This window comes from Chionomys nivalis, chromosome 12 (assembly GCF_950005125.1).
Source record: "Chionomys nivalis chromosome 12, mChiNiv1.1, whole genome shotgun sequence".
Lineage (NCBI taxonomy): Eukaryota > Metazoa > Chordata > Mammalia > Rodentia > Cricetidae > Chionomys > Chionomys nivalis.
The window spans coordinates 58,573,052-58,582,300 of record NC_080097.1 but is presented as its reverse complement, the minus strand read 5'-3'; the positions used below and the strand labels follow the sequence as shown (position 1 = coordinate 58,582,300).

Genomic DNA, 9,249 nt, shown 5'->3' with positions numbered 1-9,249 from the left:
AGTCCCAGTGTCATTATCAATGGCTTCTCAGTCCGCCCCCGTTGTGAGCCACATTCAGAGAGTCCGGTTTTTTCATATGCTCGTTCAGTCCCAGTCCAGCTGGATTTGGTGAGCTCCCATTAGATCAGGCACACTGTCTCAGTGGGTAGACCAACCCCTCGTGGTCTTGACTTCCTTGCTTATCTTCTCCCTCTTTCTGCTCTTCAACTGGACCTTTGGAGCTCAGTCCAGTGCTCTGAATTGGGTATCTGTCTCTATCTCCATCCATTATCTGAAAAAGGTTCTATGGTGATATTTGAGATATTCATCAGTGTGACTATGGGACAAGGCCAGTTCAGGCACCCTCTCCTGTGCTGCCCAAGAAATGAGCTGGGGCATCCCCATGGACACCTGGGATCCCCTCTAGAGCCAAGTCTCTTGCCAACACTAAAATGGCTCCCTTAATGAAGATATCTTCTATGCTCCTATATCCGCCCTTCCTCCATCTCCACCCTCCCACTCCCCCAAGCTCTCCCCAATCCTTCCCTTATCCCTTCTCTCTCCCCCTCTCCCCTTTTCCCCACTCCACCCTCACTCCCACCCCAGGCTCCCAACTTTTGCCGGGAAATCTGTCTGCTTCCAATTTCCAGGAGGATCTATATATGTTTTTCTTTGGGTTCACCTTATTATTTGGCTTCTCTAGGCTTGTGAACTATAGGCTAAATGTCCTTTGTTTATGGCTAGAGTCCACTAATGAGTGAGTACATACCATATTCATATTTTTGTGTCTAGGTTATTTCACTCAGTAAAGTGTTTTCTGTTTCCATCCATTTGCATGCAAAATTCAAGATGTCATTGTTTTTTTTTTTTTTTTTTACCACTGAGTAGTACTCTAATGCATATATATTCCATACTTTCTTCATCCATTCTTCCATTGAGGGACATCTAGGTTGTTTCCAGGTTCTGGCTATTACAAATAAAGCTGCTATGAACATAGTTGAACAAATGCTTTTGAAGTATGATTGGGCATCTCTTGGGTATATTCCCAAAGAGTGGTATTGCTGGATCTTGAGGTAAGTTGATCGAAATTTCCTGAGCAACTGCCAGACTGATTTCCAAAGTGGTTGCACAAGTTTGCATTCCCATCAGCAATGGATAAGTATACCCCTTACTCCACATTCTCTCCAGCATAGGCTGTCATTGGTGTTTTTGATTTTAGCCATGCTGACAGGTGTAAGACGGTATCTCAAAGTTGTTTTGACTTGCATTTCCCTGATCGCTAAGAAGTTTGAACATGACCTTAAGTGTCTTTTGGCCATTTGAACTTCGTCTGCTGAGAATTCTCTGTTCAGTTCAGTACCCCATTTTTTAATTGGATTAATTAGAGTTTTGATGTCCAGTTTCTTGAGTTCTTTATGTATTTTGGAGATCAGACCTTTGTCAGATGTGGGGTTGGTGAAGATCTTCTCCCATTCAGAAGGATGCCTTTTTGTCTCCAATGACAGTGGTTTTTTTTTTTTTTTGCATTAAAGAAGCTTCTCAGTGTCAGGAGTTCCCATTTAGTCAATGTTGCTCTTGTTGTCTGTGCTAGTGGGGTTATATGGAGGAATTGGTCTCCTGTGCCCATGTGTTGCCGTCTACTTCCCAGTTTCTCTTCTATCAGGTTCAGTGTGGTCAGATTCATATTGAGGTCTTTAATCCGTTTGGACTTGAGTTTTGCACATGGTGATAGATATGAATCTATTTTCATTCTTCTACAGGTTGACATCCAGTTATGCCAGCACCATTTGTTGAAGATGCTTTCTTCATTTCTTCCATTGTATAATTTTAGTTCCTTTGTCGAAAATCAGGTGTTCATAGGTTTGTGGGTTAATATCTGGGTCTTCGATTCAATTCCATTGTCTGCATCTCTGTTTTTATGCCAATACCAAGCTGTTTTCACTACTTTAGCTCTGTAATAGAGTTTGAAGTCAGCGATGGTAATGCCTCCAGAAATACCTTTATTGTACAGGAATGGTTTGGCTATCCTGGGTTTTTTGTTCTTCCATATAAAGTTGATTATTGTTCTCTCAAGGTCTGTGAAGAATTTTGTTGGGATTTTGATGGGGATTGAGTTGAATTTATAGATTGCCTTTGGTAGAACTGCTGTTTTTACTATGTTGATCCTACCCATTCAAGAGCATGGGAGATCCTTCCATTTTCTGGTATGCTCTTGAATTTCTTTCTTCAAAGCCTTAAAGTTCTTGTCAAATACATCTTTCACTTCCTTGGTTAGTGTAACCCCAGTATACTTTATGCTATTTGTGGCTATAGTGAAAGGTGAAGTTTCTCTGATTTCCCTCTCTGCTTCTCTATCCTTTGTGTATAGGAAGGCTATTGATTTTTTTTTTTTTTGAGTTGATCTTGTATCCTGACACATCACTGAAGGTATTTTTCAGATGTAGAAGTTCTTTGGTAGAGTTTTTGGGGTCACTGATGTATACTATCTTATCATCTGCAAGTAACAAAAGTTTGACTTCTTTTCCAAATCGAATCCCCTTAATCCCCTTATTGCTATTGCTAGAACTTCAAACACTATATTGCAGAGATATGGTGAGAGTGGACAGCCTTGTCTTGTTCCTGATTTTAGTGGAATGGCTTTGAGTTTCTCTCCATTTAATTTGATATTAGCTGTTGGCTTGCTTTATATTGCTTTTATTATATTTAGATGTGATCCTTGTATCCCTAACCTCTCCAAGATCTTTATTGTAAAGGGGTGTTGAAGTTTGTCAAATGCTTTTTCAGCTTCTAATGAAATAATCATTTAGTTTTTTTTTCCTTCAGTTTATTTATATGATGGATTACATTGATAGATTTTTGTATGTTGAACCAGCCCTGCATCTCTGGGATGAAGCCTACTTGATCATAATGGATAATTTTTGATGTGTTTTTGGATTCAGTTTGCCAGTATTTTATTGAGAATTTTCGCATCAGTGTTTCTGAGAGAGATCGGTCTGTAATTCTCTTTCTTGGTTGAGTCTTTGTGTGGTTTTGGTATCAGGGTAATGTGAGACACCATAAGGAGCATGGGTATCAACTCTTCTTGGAAGTTCTGGTAAAATTCTCTATTGTAACCATCTGGTCCTGGGCTTTTTTTGGTAGGGAGGTTTTTGATGGCAGCTTCTATTTCCTCATGACTTATAGGTCTATTTAAATTGTTCACCTGGTCTTGATTTAATTGTGGTATATGGTATTTATCTAAAAACAAGTCCATTTCTTTTACATTTTCCAACTTTGTAGCATATAAGCCTTTGTAGTAAGACCTAATTACTCTCTGAATTTCCTCAGTGTCTGTTGTTATGTCCCCCTTTTCATTTCTGATCTTGTTAATTTGCATGTTCTCTCTACCTTTTGATTAGTTTGATTAGGAACTTGTCAATCTTGTTGATTTTCTCAAAGAACCAGCTCTTTGTTTCATTGATTCTTTGGATTATTGTATGTGTTTCTATTTTGTTGATTTCAGCTCTCAGTTTGATTATTTCCAGTCTTCTACTCCTCCTGGGTGAGTCTGCTTCTTTTTTTTCTAGAGATTTCAGCTGTCCTGTTAAGTCTCTAATGTGGGCTTTCTCTGTTTTCTTTATGTGGGCACTTAGTGCTATGAATTTTCCCCTTAGCACTGCTTTCATAGTGTCCCATAGGTTTGGGTATGTTGTGACTTTTTTGTTGTTGTTGAATTCAAGGAAGACTTTAATTTCTTTCTTTATTTCTTCCCTGACCCAGGGGTGGTTCAGTAGTTGCCTGTTCAGTTTCCATGAGTTTGTAGGCTTTCTGGGGGTAGAATTGTTGTTAAATTCTAACTTTATTCCATGTTGATCTGATAAGACACAGGTGGTTACTATTTTTTTTTTTTTTGTATCTGTGGAGGTTTGTTTTGTTATCAAGTACGTGATCAATTTTCGAGAAGGTTCCATGAGATGCTGAGAAGAAGGTATATTCTTTCCTATTTGGGTGAAATGTTCTATCGATGTCTGTTAAGTCCACTTGATTCATTACCTCTGTTAGTTTTCTTATTTCTCTGTTAGGTTTCTGTCTAGTTGACCTGTCCATTGATAAGAGAGGAGTGTTGAAGTCTCCTACCATTAGTGTGTGAGATTTGATGTGTGCTTTGAGTTCTAGTAATGTTTCTTTTATATATGTAGGTACTTTTATATTAGGGGCATAGATATTCAGGATTGGGACTTCATCCTGATGAATTGTTCCTGTTATGAGTAAAAAGTGTCCCACTTCATTTCTTCTGATTGATTTTAGTTTGAAGTCAACTTTGTTAGAAATTAGTATGGCCACACTTGCTTGTTTCTTAGGTCCATTTGATTGAAAAACCTTTTCCCAACCCTTTACTCTGAGTAAATGTCTGTCTTTTTGGTGCAGGTGTTTCTTTTTTTTCTTTTTTTTTCTTTTTATTGTTTATTTATTTATTAAAGATTTCTGCCTTCTCCCCGCCACCACCTCCCATTTCCCTCCCCCTCCCCCATCAAGTCCCCCTCCCTCATCATCCCTAAGAGTAATCCGGGTTCCCTGCCCCGTGGGAAGTCCAAGGACCACCCACCTCCATCCAGGTCTAGTAAGGTGAGCATCCAAACTGCCTAGGCTCCCACAAAGCCAGTACGTGCAGTAGGATCAAAAACCCATTGCCATTGTTCTTGAGTTCTCAGTAGTCCTCATTGTCCATTATGTTCAGCAAGTCCGGTTTTATCCCATGCTTTTTCAGACCCAGGCCAGCTGGCCTTGGTGAGTTCGTGATAGAACATCCCCATTGTCTCAGTGTGTGGGTGCACCCCTCGCGGTCCTAAGTTCCTTGCTCGTGCTCTGTCTCCTGCTCATGATTTGGACCTTGAGATTTCAGTCCGGTGCTCCAATGTGGGTCTTTGTCTCTGTCTCCTTTCATCGCCTAAATGTTTTTCTTTGGGTTCACCTTCTTAATTAGCTTCTCTAGGACCACGCATAATAGGCTCAACGTCCCCTATTCATGGCTAGAAACCAAATATGAGTGAGTACATCCCATGTTCCTCTTTTTGGGTCTGGCTCACCTCGCTCAGGATAGTGTTTTCTATTTCTGTCCATTTGCCTGCAAAATTCAGGAAGTCATTGTTTTTTACTGCTGAGTAGTACTCTAATATGTATATATTCCATACTTTCTTCATCCATTCTTCCATTGAAGGGCATCTAGGTTGTTTTTCCAGGTTCTGGCTATTACAAACAATGCTGCTATGAACATAGTTGAGCATATACTTTTGTCGTATGATAGGGCATTTCTTGGATATATTCCCAAGAGTGGTATTAGGTTTCTGTCTGATTGACCTGTCCATTGGTTAGAGAGGTGTGTTGAAGTCTCCTACTACTAGTGTGTGTGGTTTGATGTCTGCCTTGAGTTTTAGTAATATTTCTTTTACATAAGTGGGTGCTTTTATATTAGGGGTGTAGATATTCAGGATTGAGACTTCATCCTGATGAATTGTTCCTGTTATGAGTATAAAGTGTCCATCTCGATCTCTTCTGATTGATTTTAGTTTGAAGTCCGTTTTGTTAGAAATTAGTATGGCCACACCTGCTTTTTTCTTAGGACCATTTGCTTGAAAAACCTTTTCCCATCCCTTTAGTCTGAGTAGATGCCTGTCTTTGTGGTTGAGATGTGTTTCTTGCAAACAGCAGAATGTTGGATCCTGTTTTCGTATCCAATCTTTTAGTCTGTGTCTTTTTATAGGTGAATTGAGACCATTAATATTAAGTGATATTAATGACCAGTGGTTTTTTACTCTGGTTATTCCTATTGTTTTTGGTAGTAGAGTTTGTGTGTCTCCCTTCTTTGAGTCGTGCTGGTGAAGGGTCACTAGATGCCTAAGTTATTGTAGGCAGTGTTGGCTATGTTGGATTCCTTGTGTTGTGATTTTCCTTCTATTACTTTCTGTAGGGCTGGATTTGTGGCTACGTATTGTTTAAATTTGTTCTTATCCTGGAATGTCTTGTTTTCTCCATTGATAGTGAACGATAGCTTGGCTGGGTATAGTAGTTTGGGTTTGCATCCATGGTCTCTTAGTTTCTGCAGTACCTCTATCCAGGACCTTCTGGCTTTCATGGTTTCCATAGAGAAGTCAGGTGTAAGTCTGATCGGTTTACCTTTATAAGTAACTTGCCCTTTTTCCTTTGCAGCTCTTAATATTCTTTCTTTAATCTGTATATTTTGTGTTTTGATTATAATATGGGGAGGGGATGTTTTTCTTTGATCCAGTCTGTTTGGTGTTCTGTATGCTTCTTGAATATTCAAAGGAATATCTTTCTTTATGTTGGGAAAGTTTTCTTCTATAATTTTGTGAAAAATATTTTCTGGACCTTTGAGTTGTGACTCTTCTCCTTCTTGTATCCCTATTATTCTTAGGTTTGGTCTCTTTATTGTGTCCCATATTTCCTGAATGTTTTGCGACGAAACCTTGTTGGTTTTGCTGTTTTCTTTGATCAGTGCGTTTATTTTCTCTATGTTGTCTTCAGAATCTGAGATTCTTTCTTCCATCCTTTGTAGTCTGTTGATTATGCTTGTTTCTGTAGCCTCTGCTCGTTGACCTAGATTTTCTATATCCAACTGGTCCTCATTTTGTGTTTTCTTCCTTGCTTCAATTTCCGTTTTCAATTCTTGAACTGTTTCCATTACCTGTTTGATCGTTTTTTTCTTGGTTTCCCAGGGCATCATTTACGTATTTACTCATTTCATCAAACTTTTTGTTATACTTCTCATCCATTTCTATAAGGGTGTTTTTTACATGTTGTTTCAGGGACTCTATTGCTTTCATAAAGTCAATTTTTTTCCACTTCTTCTTTGTTAGGGTGTTCAAGTCCTTGTGTTGTAAGATCATTGGGTTCTGGTGTTTCCATGTTGTTTTTCATATTGTTGGGTGAATTCTTGCCTTGGCGCCTGCCCATCTCCTCCTAACAATGCTATCTAATGGGTCTTTTAAGTCAAGAACAGGTTTCCCTGCTGACCAAGGGCCCCGCTTACAAAGTGCCCTTGCTCCGTTGTTTCCTGGCTCCTGCCATGGGGCAAGATCGCTCTCACCACTCAGAAGGATCTTCAGGACCAGGACCAGGCTCCCCGTTTGCCCGGGACCTCATCCACAAAAGGCCTACCCCTTTGTAGGCCAGCCACCAAGACAGAGAAACTCCCACTGTCCTCTGCCCTGAGCTCCCGACCCAGTGCCCAAACAGGCTATACTGGGTGATCTGGCAGCCCCGCAGAAGGGAGGGGGAGTGGAAGAGGGCCCTGGGCACAAGCTGGGATGTGCCAGAAATAGAGAGGTCGCAGCAGAGGAGGAGCAGCCCCTGCAGAGGGTATCAGCCTTTGCAGGCCTACCAGGGGGGTGAAGGGGGTCTGAGAATGCTCCCGCTCCATTTCCTGTGTCCGGGCGCAGGCCCAGAACACTCTCCCCACTCAGGAGGGTCTTCAGGGACAGGACGCGGCTCCTCGTTCGCCCTTGGACCTCGCCAATAAAAGGCCTCCCTCTCTACAGGCCAGGCCCCCCAAAAACCTACTTGATTTAACTGAGCGGGCCAGTGGTCTGCCGCTTCTGTCCGCGCGGGCTGAGGATCCGCTGCTGCCTTCCGCCGCGGGCCGGGGCTCCGCCACTGCTGCAGTCCGCCTTGGGCCCGGGCTCCTTCAACACCGCGGAGCCTCGACCTCTCCCCAGCCGCCTTAAAGAGCTGCCGCCTATCGTCGGTCACCGCCTAAGCGTGAAGCTGCTCGGACTTGGCTGCCGGTGAGCCTGGGGAGCCGACCGGTGAGGGCTCAACTTAGTTGAGGGAAGTCTGGGCCTGAGGAGCGGTCGCGCGCAATGGCCTCTCTGCCTCGGTTGCCTGCGGCCACGCGCGAGATACAGGACCCTGGTCAGGCGAGAGTGGTGGACCTTCTCCCTAGCATCCGTGGCCAGGGGTGGGTGGCGCGGGCACTGATCCCAGCCTCCATGTATCCGCGTTCTCCTGCGACCAGCTGCAGTGGCTCCTGCTGGGACTTTCCTCTGAAGGACAGGTGCTCGGCGTGGACATCGCAGGAAAGAGCTCCCTGGTACAGTGCATCAGTCAGGTAAGCACTGCGTGCCCTGGCAGTCTTAGGGCATTTTCCCACGCTTTCTCTGGGGGAGGGGGTGTTACCAGTGCTCAGAAAACTGCATTCAGATCCTCAGCTGGGGCCCTAGTGCATACCCAGCTAGTCACTGCTTTTGGTAACTAGAACTCGCGAGATGTATGAAACGATGCAGAAAACCCTGTTTTCTTCTAGTTGAGAAACTGTCTACCCCCATTCCCACCCCATCTTACCTCTGAAAGATTGGGTCACATTAAGTTTCTAGACTCTACTGCGAATTCAGGAATTCACAATGAAAATTGGATTTTAGTATTCGGTCTTTGCTTTTCTACTCTATAATTAAGCTATTTTGAGAGTTCATTGTCAAAGTGATGTATCTTTTTATGCTTACTACCGTCACTCCCTTATCATCCCCATTTATCTCCAGAAGTTGCTCATTCATGTTTTTAAACCATTCCATTTTCCGGGTCTGGAGAAGTGCTCCAGCATTTGTAAGGTCATTGTCTGTAGAGGCGTTCCCTTGAGCTGGGATGACTCTGAGATAAATCGGTGTCATTTTGTATACCTTCATTTCTTGGGGATTTACAGACTGCATTAAGCACGTGTCTTCTTAAGTTTTGGGTGCATTCATTCCCCTGCATTTGGTTGACTGGAGTTATACTGTGATGATGATTCTGTTTTAATTCCCGAAGTGGAACTAGCTTAATTATCCTATCATTCATATTGGAACACAATGGTCATGTCATTTCATGTTAATTTCAGTTGCATCTCTTTGGCATCTGTTAAAGTTTTCTTTGAAAAATACTGCAAATGATATTTTGATTTTTTTCTTTTCTTTTTTTTATTTTTTCATTCAAAAATTTCCACTTCCTCCCCTCCTCCCATTCCCCTCCCACTCCCCCACTCACCCTCCTCTTTCCCCCTGCAGTCCTAAGAGAGGGCAGGGTACCCTGCCCTGTGGGAGGTCCAAGGCCCTCCCCCCTCCATCCAGGCTTAGGAAGATGTGTATCCAAATAGACTAGGGTCCTAAAAAGCCAGTACATACAGTAGAAACAAGTCCCAGTGTCATTATCAATGGCTTCTCAGTCCGCCCCCGTTGTGAGCCACATTCAGAGAGTCCGGTTTTTTCATATGCTCGTTCAGTCCCAGTCCAGCTGGATTTGGTG

The 9,249-nt window shown here is 42.6% G+C and overlaps 1 protein-coding gene across 1 annotated transcript in view; it reads left to right on the top strand.

The window, feature by feature from the left end:
• Nucleotides 1-8,013: 8,013 nt before the first annotated feature.
• Nucleotides 8,014-9,249, top strand: part of LOC130884971 (uncharacterized) — a 52,531-nt gene continuing 51,295 nt past the window's right edge. The window contains exon 1 of the mRNA XM_057786310.1: nucleotides 8,014-8,083. The gene's annotated coding sequence lies outside the window, so the exon portion shown is untranslated. The remainder of the gene's footprint in view (nucleotides 8,084-9,249) is intronic.